General features: G+C 39.1%; 2 protein-coding genes across 5 annotated transcripts in view; both read left to right on the top strand.

Annotated features, from left to right (window-relative positions):
- Positions 1-19,172, top strand: part of NEUROD1 (neuronal differentiation 1) — a 1,109,848-nt gene that overhangs the window by 612,416 nt on the left and 478,260 nt on the right. The window lies entirely within an intron of this gene.
- Positions 1-19,172, top strand: part of PDE1A (phosphodiesterase 1A) — a 473,087-nt gene that overhangs the window by 445,283 nt on the left and 8,632 nt on the right. The window lies entirely within an intron of this gene.

The raw sequence follows: 19,172 nt of genomic DNA on the forward strand, positions 1-19,172 counted from the left end.
CATATATGTAATGTACATCCCATGTTTATTCTGGGGTGAGGATTTAGCATTAAAGTGAGGAGGAATTTGGCTCTTTCTGTTAAAGAAATATAGGATACAAAGACAGTTTATGGACAGTCTCTGCAAGCTGGCCAAAACTGGCTTGAGATCTTCAGTTACTTCTCAGGAAAGAATGTAAGATTGGCCCTCAGTCTTCTCAAAGTTGTAGTGGTGTGGACTATAAATCAGTTAGGAAGGGTCTGACAATTTTTCTGATATCTCTTATTGTTAGGGAGCTTAGCAAGAGTGTGGTTTTTCTTGTAGCCATAGGAATTTAGGAAGTTTCCATGATAGTCAAGCTCCCAACACTCAACCTGAAAGTAACTTTTGTTTCCTTAACCTTAGGGTTCATCTTAGTTAATAAGTGGGCATTTATTTTGGTCTCTCAGAACATATACGGTTTATTGTACTGTTTTGGTTGGATTTGAAATTGACTTGTTTCCTACATAATTCAGCTTAAGGTTAGCTAAGTTATTTCTTCCTGGAAAAAGTCTGGTTTTTAAGAGCTGCTTTCCTACATCTTCTTTTACTGTTATCAGTTTACTTAATAGTTAACTAAGCTAGACTAGTAGGAGCACTCCAATAATTAATTAGCTAAGAATGGCTGATGCCCAGTACTGAATAATGCATTTCACAAATAAGTGTATTTATTTCTTCTATCTGTCCTTGCCTTCTCATGGGAGGTGGAAAACTTGTCTATAAAATATCATCAGATTAGTCAAGGTTCTCCAGAGGGACAGAAACAATAAGGAATACATGTGGAATGAAATGTATTAGGGAGAATTGCCTCATGCAGTCACAAAGGCAAAGTCCCATGATGGGCCATCTGCAAGCTGGAGAGCCAGAAAAGCTGGTGGCTTGACTCAGTCCAAATTCAAAAGCCTAGAAACCAGGAAAGTGAACAGTGGAGCCCCAGCCTGAGGCTGAAGGCCTTAGACCACCCCGCTCCCAGGAGGCTGTTTGTACAAGTCTCAGGGTCCAAAGGCTGAAGAACCTGGAGCTGAATGTCCAAGGGAAGGAGAATAAACAGCACCTTCTGTGATGGAAGTTTCCTACTCAGAAAGGGAGAGAGAGAAAGCCAGAGCAAGCTGAGTGTCTCCCTTTTTCTACCTGCTTTGTCCCAGCTGCTCCCCCAGCTGATTGGATGGTGCCCGCCCACATTCAGGGTAGGTCTTCTCTCTCAGTCCACTGACTCATGGGTTAATCTTCTCTGGAAACAGTCACCTAGGCACACCCCAAAACAATGCTTCACTAGCCATCTAGGCATCCCTCAATCCAGTCAAGTTGGTACGCAAAATTACCCATCACAAGTCTATCCCTTGCCAGCTTGGCACCCATTATGCACCTCTTTAAACCACACCTAATCTCCAAATGAAGACTATAAAAAGGTCATAATTCTGTCCAACATGGTAAAACTATCCTGTTTACAAGTCAACATGTACTAATCCCATCCTCAGAAGAAAAGATAAAGTTCATGAGTGTTGTTTACTCTTCTGATCTCCTGCAACTCAAATCTGATATAAAATTATAAAATTAACAATATTCAAAGGCTGATATTGTCAATAAATCTTATGTTATGTGATAAAGGAGAAAGAGACAAAAGAAAACAAAGATACTTGCTTAAGACATGTTAATATACATACAAATGTGTTCTTAACAAAATAGGAAATACTTATGAAAATTACAGTCCTCATTTCTGTATCTGGCCACATGGCTGTATATGGTATTTATACATGTCTTCTACTACTCATTCTGTATTCCCTTTGCCTTCAGTAAGCACCTCAGCTGGTCATGGTTCTTTGCCTGGCAGGGTGACCCAAACCTTCATTCCTGAAGAGTCTGGGCAATTCACAGTCCAGCCTATATTGAGTGGTTGTAGTTTCCCATTGACCTTCATCACAGGACAGGGTAATAGTAATAGCTTCTCTAAGGAATCTTCTGTATTCCAGAAATACTATTCTTTATCTCCACTGTGGAGCAATAGGCCAATTTCCCCTTAGTAGCCTAGATCAATCACCCTAGCCAGCACCCTAACTCCCTTTTTAGCCTGTTGACTCAAGAATCATGAGCAACTCAAAGCAGCTGAGTCACAGTTTTAATTCCTAGTTCAATGGAATCATTTTTGTGTCTCCTAGTAGAAGCATTCCTCCCTCTGGAACCAAGTTCCCTTCATAACTAGGTCAGAAGAACATAATATTGCAGGAACAGTGAGAAAAAATTTTGCTAGTGGGTCACTAGGGGTGATGGTAAGTAGTTCTACTTCCATTTCTACCCATTGATTCCCAGACCTATGACTCCTGGCTATGGGAGAAACAGTACCATATATTTGATGTTGATTCAGAACATATACAGCCTTCTGGAAAAATCTGTCTCAGCCCTGTAAAATATTGTCACCTAACTGGTACTGTAGAAGCCAGCTTCTTCAGCATAATGGGAAACATGTTAAGACCAGTGAATTCTATGAGAATGAGCTGATTGCTGCACTTTTTCCTTGTGAAGTGAGTTCCTTGGTCAGAAACAATGCTGTGTGGAATAGGATGGCGGTGAATAAGCCATTACATAAGTCTACAGATGGTAGTTTTGGCAATAGCATTGTATGCAGGGAAGACAAATCCATATCCATAGTAAGTGTTTATGCCAGTAAAGACAAAATGCTGCCCCTTCTGTGATGGAAATAGTCTGATGGAATCAATCTGCCCTGGGGGATGATGCCATATTAGGGCTCACTGTTAGTCTCTGAGTGCTCACTGTTGGTCTGTGAGTGCTCAGTCTATGGCGAGGCAGTAGCCAGATCAGTCTCGGTGAATGGAAGCCCATGTTGCTGAGCCCATGAATCACCTCGATCCCTACCACCATGGTCACTTTGTTCATGAGCTCATTGGGCAATGCCAATGGTAACTGAGGAGGAGGCTGACTGGTATCCACAGAATGAGTCATCCTATTCACTTGATTATTAACACCCTCCTGTGCTGAGGTCACCTTTTGGTGAGTATTCATATGGAACACAAATATTTTTGCATTTTTTGCCCACTCAGAGAGGTCTATACATATAACTCTTCCCCAAATTTCTGTATTATCAATATTCCAATTATGTTCCTTCCAAGTCCTTGACCATTCAGCCAAACCACTGGACCAGGTATTCTCATCCTCTGTCAACTGATTGTGGGGAACTCCCCATGAAGGCATAGTACAAACTGGGAGAGAGCAGGCAATGTAGAAGGAGTGAGGACTATGGGCATTTGGGCTGCTTCATGTAACTTACCATTGTGCCTTCAGGACCTGCTTCAGCCCAATCATGTGTATACCAGTACCATCTGACGATAGAATACTGCTGTGTCTCCCCAACTATATGGCTTAATGGGCCAAATAACACCCAGTTAATGGTAGGCAGTTCAGGTCACATGGTAATTTGCTGGTCCAAGGCCAAGCATTCAGCTTTTACTAAGGCCTAGTAGCAGGTCAAGAGCTATCTCTCAAAAGGAGAGTAGTTATCTGCAGATGATGCCAGGCCTCATTCCGGAATCCTAAAGACCTCTATTGTGATTCACCCGTAGGGCCCTGCCAAAGGCTCCAAACAGCATACCTATCTGCCACTGATACAGCAAGGACTATTGGAGCTCTTGGGTCACATGGCCCAAGTGGCAGAGTAGCTTGCATAGCAGCCTGGACCTGTTGCAAAGTCTTTTCCTATTCTGTGCCCCACTCATAACTAGCAGGGTTTTGTGTTACCCAGTAAATGGGCTAGGGTAACACACCCAAATATGTTGCCTTTATAATCCAAATAGGTCCACTAGGCATTGTGCTTCTTTCCCAGTTGTAGGAGGGGCCAGATGCCAACAACTCATCGTTTACTTTAGACGGGCTATCTTTACAGGCCCTACACCATGGGACCCTTAGAAATTTCATGGAGATAGAAGGCCCCGAAGTTTAGTTGGATTTATTTCCAGGCCCCTGACAATGCACATGTCTTGCCAATAAATCCATAGTGGTTGTTACTTCTTGCTCACTAGGTCCAATTAACATAATGCCATCAATGAAGTGAACAGGGTGATATCTTGTGGAAGGGAAAAGCAATCAAGACCCCTGTAAAACAGATTATGACATAAGGCTGAAGAGTTGGTATACCCCTGAGGTAGGAAGGCAAAGGTGTATTGCTGGCCTTGCCAGTGAATCAAACTGCTTCTGATGGGCCTTATGGACAGGTATGGAGAAAAAGCATTTACCAGAACAATAGCTGCATAACAGGCACCAGATGTGTTAATGTGTTCAAGAATGAAACTACATAGCAGTTGCAATTAGAGTCACCACTTGGTTAAGCTTACAATAAGTCATTGTCATTCTCCAGGATCCACCTGTCTTCTGTACAAGCCAAATAGGAGAGTTGAATGGGAATATGGTGAAAATCACCACCTCTGCATCTTTCAAGTCCTTGATGGTTGCACTAGTCTCTGAAAACCATTCAAGAATGCTACCTTATTTTCTATTTACTATTGTCTTAGGTACAGGCAGTTCTAATAGCTTCCATTTGGCCTTCCCTATCATAATAATCCTCACCCCCTAGTTAGGGAACCAATGTGGGGATTCTGCCTGCTGCTAAGTCTGTCTATTCCAATAATGCATTTTGAACTGGGGAAATAACTACATTATGGGTTTGGGGACCACTGGACCTGAGCTAAAGCTGCATTAATCACCTGACTCCCCTAAACCTCTACTACAACTGGAGGGCCACAGTGACGTTTTCAGTCTCTTGGAATCAATGTCAGTTCAGAGCCAGTGGCCAGTCATCCCCGAAAAGTCTGATTATTTTCCTTTCCCTGATACAAGGCCAGAGGTCCCTTTGGGGGAAGTATAGGAGAAAGACTAACAGTATAAATTTTATGTAGTGCACCAGGGCTTTTCCTCAACGGGATCTGGTCTCCACTTAAAGGGCTCTGGGTCTATAAACTGGCTCAAGTCTAGAAATTGATTGAGGGGCAGTGATTCCCTGTTGTCATGATTCGAGTTAGAATTTTGTTCACTTGACCCAGAAATTTTGTGCTTCTACAGTTCAAGAAAGAGCACAGTAAGCTACCCATCTATTTTACTTCTAGGAACATCATGATTAATTAGTCAGTGCTGGTGGTCTACACAAGTCAGATTATTCTGATTGTTGCTTTGCCTCTGCTGTTAATTCCAGTAACTACGCCCACCTTGCCTTTGGCATTTGAGTGCCATCACTTGGTCCCTGCCACCCAATGATCCAATTATTCCCATTGCATTTGTTTTCTAATTGAGTGATTGTAGTTCCCACCGTAAGTTCTGGAATGCAGAGAAGAGCAGTCACAGAAATCTTTAAGGATGCTGGTGCTCCCCTCACAAATTTATTTCTTAAAATATTAGTGAAAGGTATATCTTCTGGACCCTTCCAGTGTGGGTGAGTAGGTTTTATGTGACAAGTTCACTGTAGCATTCCAATTTCCTTAAGCCTTTTAATTCCCTCCTCTAAATGAGACCAAGGTAGATCAGGCCTCCCCAGCTCACTCATGGGGTGGGCTATTTTTTTATCCATGTTTCAGCCAGTCAACCAAATAAACTTATAGTGCCTTTTTTCACTCCTTGAGCTGCAATATTAAATGCAGAATATATGCTTAGTGGGCTCATATCAATAAATTTGGCCTCATCCTTTATGTTTCTCCCACCACAATCCCACATCCTTAATGTCCATTCCCACACAGGCTTCCTGGATGTCTGCCGGTATCAATTAGAACACTCAAGTAGTTCTTTTGGAACTATAGTGCACCTCCTTGTGGGTCATACTCTGAACCTCGCCTCTGGGATTTGAGTCTATTTATAGGTTTAGAAGCAAAGAGGGGTGGTGGGGGTGGGTCTTGAGGAGAACCAGCATTGTCTTGCCTGGCAACTGCTGCAGGGGAGACCATTACTCTTTTTTCTGGCAATGCAGTTAATCTCAGAGAGGGGCGGAAAGGAGATACCACTGTGGGTGGGGGTGCTGCTGCCTCTGGGGGTGGAGAGGATACTCACCCTGGCAAAAATTACTCATCAGAATTTAGGAGCTCAATGCCCCCAGCTCCCCAAGGTCATCCCTCATATCCCCATCCCCATTTAGATAATTCCATTTTTTTTTCCCAACTAATGTCCTCACTTTAACAGTAGACAACAGTAGAGGCCGAGAGTTCACCTTTCTTTGTAATTCAGCCAATGGCATGCTGAAGGCTTGTGTTTGATTTTCAGCAATTTAAGTCCTATGGCTACAGAAGAGGAGATTCTCCTTCAGGACACACTTAGAAAGTTTTAGGGTATGTATGTGCATCTGGATCTGGGAATTGGAATCCCTGATCTCATCTTTTTCTTTCCTCACTTCGTCCAGTGATATTAAGACCACTCAACTAACTTCATTATCATTCACTGGTTTCCCACAAGAGTTTGAAGGTATGCATAGAGTCACTAAACTTACCTCCTGAAAGTGGTGAATTAGGAGCATCAAGTGCATTTATTTTGTGTATCTCTATAAACAGTTCACACCAAAGACTATTTAGGTTTAATCAGATTATAGAGTCAGTTCCAGAAATCCCAAAACCCATTAATGAAATTCATTTTAAAAATACTGTTTCTCTAGAACCATTCCTGGCATCAGTGTCTGTATTAGTCAGGGTTCTCCAGGAGGACAGAACCAATAGGATATATATGAAAGGGAATTTATTAGGGAAAATTGGCTCACATTGTCACAAAGGCAAAGTCTCACCACCGTAGGCTGTCTGCAAGATGAAGAAACGGTTGGTAGCATGGCTTTGAGGGAAGCTGGTAGTGTGACCACTGAGTCTGAAAGCCTCAAAACCAAGGAGGCCAAGAATGCAGCCCCAGTCTGAAGCCAATGGCCTTAGAGTGTCCCAGGAGGCAGCTACTGCAAGTCTCAGAGTTTAAGGGCCAAAGAACCTGGAGTCTGGTATCCAAGGACAAAGGATAAAAAGGTGTCCTACTCAAGAAGAGAGATAGAGAGGTCAAAAGAGAAAGCTGAGCAAGACGAACATCCCTCTTCTCCTGCCTGCATTGCTCTACCCACATCCCTAACTGATTGGATGGTGCCTGCCCACATCGAGGATGGCCCAGTTCACTGACTCATGGTTCAATCTCTTCTGGACACACCCTCACAGCCATACCCCAAATCAATATTTCACCAACCCTCGATCGAGTCAAACTGACACCTAAAATTAATCATCACACTAAGAAAAGCCAAAAACATAAGAGGCAGTACATTACACCCAGGGAGGGAGCACAATATACGGTTAGGATCTAGGACTCCAGAACTAGACCGTCTTGTTCAATTCTGGTTCCTTACTTTTTAGTTATGTAATCTTGGACAATTTGTTTAATCTTTTTTGTGTTTCAGTTTGCTCATCTTTAAAGTGAGGATCACAAAAATAGTCTCTGTCTCAAGAGCTATTAGGAGGATTAAATGAGTCAATATATATAAAGTGTTTAGAACTTAGCATTTTCTACAATAATTCTTTTTTTTTTTTTTTTTTTAATTTGAGACAGGGTTTCGCTGTGTCACCCAGCCTGAAGTGCAATGGCATAATCATAGCTCACTGCAGCCTCAAACTCCCAGGCTCAAGACATCCTCCTGCCTCAGTCTCCTGAATAGTTAGGACTACAGACACACACTACCATGCCTGGCTAAATTTTTACTTTTGTAGAGATGTGGTCTTACTGTACTCCACAGGCTGGTCTTGAACTCCTGGACTCAAGTAATCCTCTCTCCTCAGCCTCCCAAAGGGCTTGGATTATAGGCATGAGCCAATGCACTCAGCCTACATTAACTCTTATTATCCTGGGCTCACATATGCTCCTTGAGACTGAATGGATATTTTATAGAAAGCTTCCTTAAAGAAGTGTACTACAGAAAAATATTACTTGCTCATGATGATTTTGATATATGTAAGATTATGCTTAACTCATGACAAAACATGCAATGGCGCAGTCCATCAATCAATCGAGTGAACTGCTGTATGATGAATTACCTTGATAGGTGATTTTTATCACCTTTCCATTCTTAATTAACCTATCAAGATAGTCTATAAAGTTTATCCCCAAATATCTTTAAAATCCCTCCAGTTTTCTGTATGAGTAAATCAAGCAATGGAATTAGCTTGTTCTGAATGGCTACTAGAGCTGCTCACTCTATATAGTTATTTAGATAAAGATAGTTATATCTTTATCTAAATACTTTCTATTAAGGCTTCTGCCACTTCATATATCTGTCACAGAACCCTTTGGGGGAAAAAAGGATTCTAAAAAAGAATGTTCTGTAAACCTTAATTTTCTTTAAAAAGGGCACTTTAATTAATCCAGTGAACTTGGTTTATGACAATTCAATTTTTTCCTGAAGGGATTTTTACCATTTAAATTTTTATCTCTTAAAGTATGCCTAGATTTAGACTGTATACAGCCCAAACTCTTCAGCTTCCCTAATTTTACTTCTTCTAGGACTGCTATTTATACTTTGGCTAATATAATTTTCTCTTGTTAGTGATAGGAATCTAGGAAATTCCCAGTAATCATGCAAAAAATGTGTAACTAAATTATTTGATCTCTGTCATATGTATCTAATTTCTGTATTGTGTTCTTTCTCCAAAGAAAAAAATTATACAAAGTGAAAAGGAAAGGAAAAGTGATCTAGAAGATCTCTTCAGGTAGGATTCAGTATGTCTTCTTGGGAAGATGGTGAAAACCTACAAGAATCTGATGCTCAACGTTTATTACAGTGTCATCTTCAAAACACAACCAAGGCCCATTCTTTAGCAAGATAACTGGGTAGTGAGTGATCTTGGAAGCCATGCACTAATTTTGATTCATGTCAGGAAATTTTTGTAGAGTTAGCAATAGAAATTCAGTCTAAGTTAATATCAACTCAAAGATATTAACTCATCACTCTGGACGTGGGATTCATTCAGAAGACTCCTGTGTTCCCACATTACCCTTCGATCTGAGATGAGGCTTCTATAAAATATGAAGGCATGTCTGTCGATTCAGAGAAGCTCAGAAACATCAGTAAGAAACAAAAACTTCATCAAATAAAGGCAGTACAACAACAGTAAGAGAATAGGGTCGATGTTATTTTGATGTAGAGATAATACCCACAACTTATTTTAAATAAGTTTGCCTCCATCAGGACAGTTAACTTGTTACATGAGTCTTTAGAGATTAGAGATTCTACAACTTCCCATAATTCTGACTGAAAGTTGTACATCAGTAAAGTACTTTGTGACTAATTGCTTAAAGTGCTTTTTATTTTAAAGCATGAATTTACAAGTTTACTTCAATAGGAGCAACTTGCATATACACCCAAGGGAGACAATTTCTTCCACTACTACATTCACAAACTGTAAGTAGATGAAGCTAGCTCTCTCCACATATCCCGTCAAATAATCCCCCATCATAGCCAGCCAAAGTTAGGTATCGACATGTACACAGCAGAGAAAGAAATAACATGGAAAGACTTTTGTAAGAACCCAAGAGCCTTTCTCGCCCCAGGTTAAAGGATAGCTGAATATGTGGAATTGATTTCTATCTTGGCTGATTCTTAGGCCCAATCAACATAGCTACTACCAACTCTCTAAAGCCTTTTAGAGTTAAGATTAGGTGGCTTCAAGCTAAAAGATGAGATGAAAAACATTTATTTCTGGGGGCATTTGGTAGCTCCAGTTCAACTCAGTTTACAAATTTGTTAAACATTGTTTACAAAATACCATCAGGGATATCTTTAGACTCCTAGAATTTTGGATTATGCATACCACCAGCCTCTGATGACTTGTTCTTCCATAACAGATATTTACATGGTGAATATTATTTAGGTTGGTAAAGATTGCAAGTGGATTTAGTTTCCATGAAAAAAATGAAGAGAAAAAAATCAAAGGAAACTTACTTTCCTGACTCTTCTCTCATCCTCCCCAGAAGGAAACTCACACAAAAAAGTGCCCTCTCCATTGAAAAGTTTGTTGATTATAAACACTTAAATTGGGTCTTAGAGTCTATAGAAACTTGTGATATTTGCAGTCTCTAGGTTAGAAACAGTTCATAGCTCTTGTTACGTTTGAATATGCAAAGTGTGCACAATTTGAGATCTTTAAGATCTACAATGGATGCTTAGCCATGGTGTTGCAGGATGGAAAGTCACAATTCATCAAAATAGGCCTGGCGCGGTGGCTCACACCTATAATCCCAGCACTTCGGAAGGCCAAGGCAGGCAGATCACCTGAGGTCAGGAGTTTGAGACCAGCCTGGCCAACATGGTGAAACCCTGTCTCTACTAAAAATACAAAAATTAGCCAGACTTGGTGGCTTGTGCCTGTAATCCCAGCTACTGGGAAAGCTGAGCCAGGAGAATCGCTTGAACCCAGGAGCTGGAGGTTGCAGTGAGCTGAGATTGCACCATTGCACTCCAGCCTGGGTGACAGAGCAAGACTCCGTCTCAAAAAAATAAAAAAATTAAAAAAATAATAATAAAATAAATTCATCAAAACAAAAATGATAACAGGGTTTGTGCTCCTCTACATCTTTTGATTTTTAAAGCATAGATACTTCAGTTATATATTTATCCTGGATTTTAAATAAAATAACTTCTCATTATTCTTGGAGTCCCAATGTCTATTATTTCTCCTTTATGGTATTAGCAGCCCTTTATTTGAAATCCCCACGGGTATAGGACTTGTGCAGGCCTTGCTACTGGATTCTTTTTAGCTTATCTTCTAGCTGGGTTTATCGCAGATAATAGTAGTAAAAAGAGAATCTTATTTCTTACAAGTGCTGCTCATACTTTTTACTACCACACTACCCAGCCACCCTTGAAGAACTGAATTTCAAATCCTAGCAGCTTGTCAGAGAAGGAAGATGAAAAATGTCATGTTTACTCCATGTTTCCCAACTGGAAACTTCACTGCTGTACTTTTCCAGATGACTAAGAATGCTACTGCCCTTTCCAATCAGTAGTACTTTCCCCTTTGAGTCAAGGCCTTAACACCGCGTTACCAAACTCTTCAACTTAGTAATAAAATTCATAGCTCTGGGGTTGAAAGCCCAGCTCTGTCACTTAGATGATATATGACCTTGGGTAAAAAAAAATGTTGAAAGGATAAGATGATAAAATATGTGAAGCACTAAGGACAGTGCTTGGTACATGGTAAACATTTTCTGAATGTTTACTATTGTTTTTACTGTTGCTACTAATATTTTTCTTAATAATTATAAACTTAAGTTATTCCTCCTTACTAAGTTATGTTCTTATGCAATTTCCTGTACAGATAACTTAGGATAAAATAATTTGAGCTATAGTAACACTTTATGCTAAAATACATATAGACAGATTATTGATATGGCTGTTGAGGCCTCACAATCATGGCAAAGTCATGGCTTACATGGCGGCAGGCAAGAGAGCTTGTGCAGGTGAGCTCCCGTTTATAAAACCATCAGATCTCATGAGACTTATTCACCACCACGAGAACAGCATGGGAGAAACTGTAACCATGATTCAATTATCTTCACCTGGTCCCGCACTTGACACGTGGGGATGATTACTATTATTATTATTGAGATGGAGTTTCTCTCTTTTTGCCCAGGCTGGAGTGCAATGGCGTGATCTTGGCTCACCGGCAACATCTGCCTCCCGGGTTCAAGCAATTCTCCTGCCTCAGAATTGATCCCCGAGTAACTGGTATTACAGGCATGTGCCACGACGCCCAGCTAATTTTCTATATTTTTAGTAGAGATGCGGTTTCTCCATGTTGGTCAGGCTGGTCTCGAACTCCCGGCCTCAGGTGATCCACCCACCTCAGCCCCACAAAGTGCTGGGATTACAGGCGTGAGCCACTGCACCTGACTGAAGTGGGGATTATTATAGTTCAAGGTGAGATATAGGTGGGAACACAGCCAAACCATATCAATTTCCTACAGCCATTCATGATAAAGATGAATGATACATGCTTATCCTACATGTATATATCTAGTCCATATTTAGTCAAATAGAAGAATTTAAAATATAAATCTGGTTGTGTATTGCATCATTTTAAGGTTATTGCATAAAGAGCCAGAATTTCCCAGCTGGACATGGTGGCTCATGCCTGTAATCCCAACACTTTTGGAGGCTGAGGTGAGCAGATTGCTTGAGTCCAGCAGTTCAAGACCAGCCTGGGCAACATGACGAAACCCCATCTCCACAAAAAGTATAAAACAGTACCTGGGCATGGTGGCGTGCTTGTGTGGTTCCAGCTACTTGGGAGTCTGAAGTTGGGAGGATCACCTGAGCCCAGGAGGTGGAGGCTGCAGTTGAGCCATGATAGCACCACTGCATTCTAGCCTGGGTGACCAGAATGAGACCCTGTCTAAAAAACAAAAAACAAACAAACAAACAAATCACAGAATTTAAAATTTGACATATTTTTTATATTCATGTTTGGGCCCATTTAAAAAAAAAAAAGCTCAGAACAATGAAAAATTATAGGTGAGTGATTTCGGATAAGTGGTAAAATTACATAATATGAATGCCTTATTTTTTTTTCTGACATTCTTAAAGCTGAGCAACTTGAAAAATAATTTGTCAGTAATAGTATTATGTTATAAAATTCCACATTGAAAGTAGATCCTTCAATTAATTTTTTAACTTGTAAATTGATAATGGTAACAAACCAGAAAATTTAAGAATTGATTTTTAAATGATTTCTGTAGTAATCTGTTCTCACACTGCTAATAAAGACGTACTTGAGACTGGGTAATTTATAAAAGAAAGAGGTTTAATGGACTCACAGCTCCACATGGCTGAGGAGGCATCACAATCACCGTGGAAGGCAAAGGAGAAGCAAAGGCGTGGCTTACATGGCGGCAGGCAAGAGAGGCAAGAGGCACGGGAACTCCCATTTATTAAACCATCAGATCTCGTGTGACTTATTCACTACCATGAGAACAGTATGGGGAAACTGCCCCCATGATTCAATTATCTTCACCTGGCCCTGCCCTTGACACGTGGTGATTATTAAGTTCAAGGTGAGATATGGGTAGGGACACAGCCAAACCATATCAGCTTCCCAGATCCTTTCAAGATAAAGATGAATGATACATATTTGACAGGTATATATCTAGTGCACATGTATAGGAGAGAATTAATGGTTTATGTTTAGAACAATGCACCTCAGGATTTTTTGTTTTTGTTTTTACATGATTGTCATCATCAAAACAAATTCAATCATATTCAGCATTCTCCATTCAGGCACAGAAATGGATTTATGTATTGACAGTTTTACTAAAGACAATTGAGGTTTGTTTTTTGTTGTTGTTGTTATTGTTTGTTTGTTTTCTTCATCCAGCTTTACAAAGAAAACTCAATCAACCAGAATAGTTTATTCAGAGTACTTAAAGGAAAGCCAAAATGTTTTCATCATTTTACAAATTATTTTTTCCAAGTTCTAGCTTTTGAAACTCACTTAGGTAGATAGTTAAAATCAATATTCTATAGTTAATTTGTCCTATTTATAGAGATAAAGAATATGTGAATTTTTGGCACATCTCTCACACTCAAGTACAGCCATCACCCTAATAGTGTACATTGTACCTTTTATGTAATTTCTCATCCCTTACCTGCCTCTGAATCTCCTACCCTTCAGTATCTCCAACATCAGACTCAATTTTCATCCCATTTTTCATCCTAATTGAGAAATTAGAGCAGCCCCATGTTGCCTTCCACATCAGCTTGCCTCTAAGAGCCAAATCTGAGCATTTCCATGGCTGATTCCTGCCACTCTTTACAAGAGATAAAGTGTGATTTGAATGGTCTTAACTTCACCACTCCAGAGCTGCTCTCTCCATTGCCACCACCATCTTCTCTACCTTCAATTAATGCCCGTACATTCTTATCGTCTCCCTGCTCTTCAGACCCTGCTTTCTTTTAAGAAGATCTGCAGGCCGGGCGCGGTGGCTCAAGCCTGTAATCCCAGCACTTTGGGAGGCCGAGACGGGTGGATCACGAGTTCAGGAGATCGAGACCATCCTGGCTAACACGGTGAAACCCCGTCTCTACTAAAATACAAAAAAAATTAGCCGGGCGAGGTGGCGGGCGCCTGTACTCCCAGCTACTCGGGAGGCTGAGGCAGGAGAATGGCGTGAACCCGGGAGGCGGGGCTTGCAGTGAGCTGAGATCCGGCCATTGCACTCCAGCCTGGGCAACAGAGCTAGACTCCGTCTCAAAAAAAAAAAAAAAAAAAAAAAGAAGATCTGCAATTCAGTCACAAAGTTCCCTTCTAGGAATAATAACATTTTAATAGCTATCTGAGTCTTCCTCTAAAAGAATGACACTCCGATGGAGAAATAATTGCTTTAACCAGTGGGTAGGAGCTCACAGTAGTTTTCTCAGTTGGACTTCATTCCTTTCCCGGCATATATCATTTTTCTTTTCAACCTCCTGCCTTTGCTCAGACTCCACTATACCTCCTTATCCCTTCACTAAGAGCATACTCCTACCTGTGTGCCAACAAAACATATACAACCTTTAGACCCAATATTAGACAACTCTTTCAAGGAGCCAATTCAACTACCTCCTACATTGTTAAACTCTTTCAGTGTAACTTAAGCATTAAGATTTCTGGCTATTTGATAAGGTATTAGCTGCCCCAAGTTGAGTATAATTTCACTGATTTGCAGATGAATATACATATAAAATTTTCATTTTCCATAGATCACCTGTAAAACTCTCTACATATCAAGATGCCTAGCACATATGCATTGGGTATAAGTCTAAAGCTTGCTAAAGTAAATTGCTGTATTTTCCTCAAAATCAGATGTTTTTGTTTTTCTTTAGTGAACCAATACATAATTTACCTATTTCTTGATTTGTATCTTATGTAACACTTTAAGGTATTACTTTCTCTACTTTTACAGGATTGGAGCTAGCATATTTGGGAATTAAGTGGAATTTTGTTTTCACAGTCTTCTTTTTCTTCTACCTAGTGTGCGGTCCTCTCTTATCTTACTGTTGCCTTCATGCATACTGCGAAGTAAAAGAACACATACAACTGCTTTTTCTCCATTAAAATTAAGAGGAAAAAAATAGGGAAAGTATTTCCCCTGGAATTAAAACAGATTTCTTTTTCCCAGCATGTAAGGCAAACTACATTATATGGGTGCCAGAACACCAATTAAAATCAGAATATCTGATTTATCCTACATTACATTTCTCCAATGACTGTAACTTTAATCTTTGATCACCAATTTATTCTAGTTATCTGCAACATAAACTATATAAATGGTCTAAAAGTAAAACTGAAGCAACTTAGAGACGTGTCTGCTTAAGGAAATACTGTTATACATAGCAAAGATAATATTCTTCTCATGAAGAAATAAGAATGCAGTGTTACTCAGAGCTAGTATTTCTGTTGAAAAGACTGCACAAACCAAATCTGTGGTAAGTATATTTCAAACACCATTTACTATTGCTGTAAATTGAAAAAATTAACCAGGGCATTGCTCTGAGGAATAGCTTGTGATTCTGTCTCCCAAATTCACCTAGGCTATGGTGCCTTGGAAGAGTCAGTTACCCCTCTAATCATGACTTTCTCATCCCTAAAATGAAAATCATAACAATGATTTTCCTACTCACATGCAGGGATTGTTGGGCTAGGTAAGTCAAAAATAGGGAGTGCAAAATAAGCTATTAAATCATTTTGTTTTTTATATCTACATGAGAAATGATCTTTTAATTATGGATTTGAGGTATTAGAAAAATACAAAAAGAACAAAAAATTTATTTCTGTGGTAGGAAAATTACTATTGAGAACAAAACTAATTTTTTAAAAGAGTGAATTTAAAGTCTATTTAAAGAAAAATATTAGGTAAGTGAGAGGATAGGTGGCATATGAATATGGCAGAAATGGTGAGGGTAGGTTACTCACGATTGTAGATTGGGAAACAGTCAAACTAGAGGCCAATATTCTGGTTGTCCTTTTTCAGAGGGATCCAGCTGCTTGCTGGCTTTAAGACTTTGGGCAGATAGCTTTCAAGCTATGTCTCAGCTTCCACAATTGTTTAACCTTACTTTATACGGTTGCTGTGAGGGAGGCCAGGTGTGGTGGCTCACACATGTAATTCCAGCACTTTGGGAGGCCAAGGCAGGTGGATCACCTGAAGGTCAGGGTTCAGGGCCAGCTTGGCCAACACGTGAAACTCATCTCTATGAAAAATACAAAAAAACAAAAAACAAAAAACAAAAAAAAATTAGCTGAGCGTGGTGGTGGATACCTATAGTCCCAGCTACTTGGGAGGCTGAAGCAGGAGAATTGCTTGAACCCAGGAGACTGAGGTTGCAGTGGGCTGAGATCACACCATTGCACTCCAGCCTGGACAACAACAGCAAAATTTCATCTCTAATAATAATAATAATAATAATAATAATAATAATAAAATTTGCAGAGAGGATTCAGGGAAGTGAGGTGAGTGAAGCACTTAGAATAGTGTCTGCCACCTAGTAGGTATTCACAAAGTATTGATTATTATTGTCATATTTTCAATTGTATAATAATTTATCCTAACAGGTTATTTCTCAGATAGTGAGACCGTGACTGGAGAACAAAAGTCTCTAATATCCACTTGATAGTGTGTTTGTTGTAATTCCTTGCAAGTGTTATTTACAGCACCAGGAGTCTAACACATTATGATTCTAATATGGGAAAAGCGAGCTCAAATTGCAATCTAAAAGCCTAGATTAGCTAAATTTAGAGGATTTCTGTTGGTTTTGGTAAGCGTCTCTCCTATAACAACTATCCCCTCGCTGCTCCTTGAAGAATTGAGACTCTATTTACAAAGCAAACTCATAATATTTCTTATCATTTTACAAATTACTTTTGTTAGACTTGAACTTTTGAAAGTGGTTGAGATGAACACCTAAAACTCTTTGAAATGAATAGAATTATTGATGTTCCTTTATTTTCACTCTTTTTCCTGGCTGACAAACAAGTTTATATGCAATTTCTTTGAGCAGGCCACTTGCATTCATTCCTAATAAGCAGCTTTCTATATATATGACCTTGCAAACCCTTCCAGTAAAATGAAATTCAAAGGTCACATTACTGGTCTTCTTGAAGTATCAGTGAATTAAAAGCCAGTCGTTTTGACTTCAGGTTATCTATTTATAATCTGCATTGTAGAAAGTCAGCTGATTATTCTGGGCCTATTTCTTGCCTGAAAAATGAAGTTAGACTAGATCAAGTTTTAATGCAGGGTTATATAGGGAGGGTCGGAATACTTAGAGAGGGATTTCTTTTTACTAGTCTTTAACTGAAATTTATCATTTCCTTCATTTGTAGGAAAGAATATACATCAACATTTATGGTATTTTTGTCATCAATAGAACTATATATCTATTTATTTATTATATACTTATTATACACTTACATTTAGTGTAGCAACCTTGAAGTATCATTTGATATCATTATTTCAAAACAGATAGTAGACCTTCAATTAGATCTTTTAATTTAAAGCATTAATAAAGAAGCATATATAATACTATAGCACATCACTAGGTTTACGTAAATATGTTGATAACTGTATTTTGATTAGAATTCGTAGTAATCATATATATTTTATTTTATTTATAAATTTTACATTGAAAAGCTGGCCATAGGTTTCACCAGACTACAAGAGGGACCTACGATTCAAAACCGTTTGGAGCCTTGGTATATGGATGTTTCTCAAAGCCTTTATATGGTACACTCTTGGGCCATAAAGGTCATCTTAGGTGATATTTAATGTATTGAAAATCCAAATTATTTCCTCTTTGTGGGAAAATGATATGTCAGAATAATATGACTTCCTTTTTTATGACATACTAAGGGTCACTAACAAGTATTATTGCCCAAGTTAATTGTAAAGGCTTCTACAACTAAAGATTTATCAACTAGAAGTAATGTAATTTGGATTTGCTGAGGACTCTACTATCTGGCTGTCATGAAATTCCTTAGCAATTGTGTGTCTATCCCTGAAAAGAGCTGGAATTTTAGTTTTCAAGGAAGACCCTTCTTCAGTGCTACAAAACTGTTATCATGAGTTCATCACAGTTTTTAATTGTTGCTAATCACATGTACAGAATTATTATTGGGTATAATATGTGTATCATTTAGGGATTTGTTATTTTTTATAAGTGCTGCCTTGTTACCATTTGATTACTTTCTTCGTTTTTCTTTTACTCATTTATTACTGCTGATTTCTTTATCCACTAGAAATAAGATAAATACTTTGGTAGTGGATGGCCTTAGTGTCCTTTATCCATTGTAAAAAGTTCTCTAAAAAATTTTGAGAACCAGTGACTTAGTTGATTACTTCTATTCCTTTCTCGTAATTCAGTCTGTTCTTTTTACTATGTTCTGTTCTATTCTAGACTGTTTTGTTCTGTTCTAATCTAGTCTTAAGTAACAGAACATTAAATCCAAAGTTTAAGCCAAGACTCTAACATGATAAATGTCAGAAAAAAACCTGATTTTTGAGACAAGAATTTCAAAGAAGATTCATAACTCAGTAATAAGATGCATAAAACCCTTTCCCAATTCAAACAAATGAAAGGGTCAGGTTATTGAGCTAAAAAAAAAAAAAAGATTTATGAAGAGGATTTCTTTAAAAACTTATCTGCTATTGGGAAAAGTGTAGAAATGCTTCCTTCTTCACCTCAAATCAAGGGAGGAGAACTTCACCAAGACCCTTGGGGAGATTGAAGTTAAGAAGATATTGGGAATGGAATCTAGTTCCTACCTGAGAGATCTAAAGAGTTAAGTGTTGGCAGGTGAGCCAAAAGAGAGACAGCTGTGTAGGTTTCAGCTTTTCTTCCAGTCATTCATGGAAACAAATGCCTCAAGAGTGTGTCATGTGAACCAAATGTACCCACCCACATTTGGAAGGGTGATGGGACCTCAGCAGACAGAAGCTGGAAATGTACCAACAAATTTCCAGGAGCTGTGGACATTGTAAAGAAGCCAGAGATTCATGGGTCTTACCAACCTGGTAAAAAGCCATGGTCCTTGACAAGAAGTCTGTTAAGAGCCCATGAGTGTGCTTCTTATAAGAAAATAAAGGCAGCTGTAAATGCCTGCCAGGTCTAGTGAGTGCAA

The sequence above is a fragment of the Macaca thibetana genome, chromosome 12 (genome assembly GCF_024542745.1).
Source record: "Macaca thibetana thibetana isolate TM-01 chromosome 12, ASM2454274v1, whole genome shotgun sequence".
In the NCBI taxonomy this organism is placed as follows: Eukaryota; Metazoa; Chordata; class Mammalia; order Primates; family Cercopithecidae; genus Macaca; species Macaca thibetana.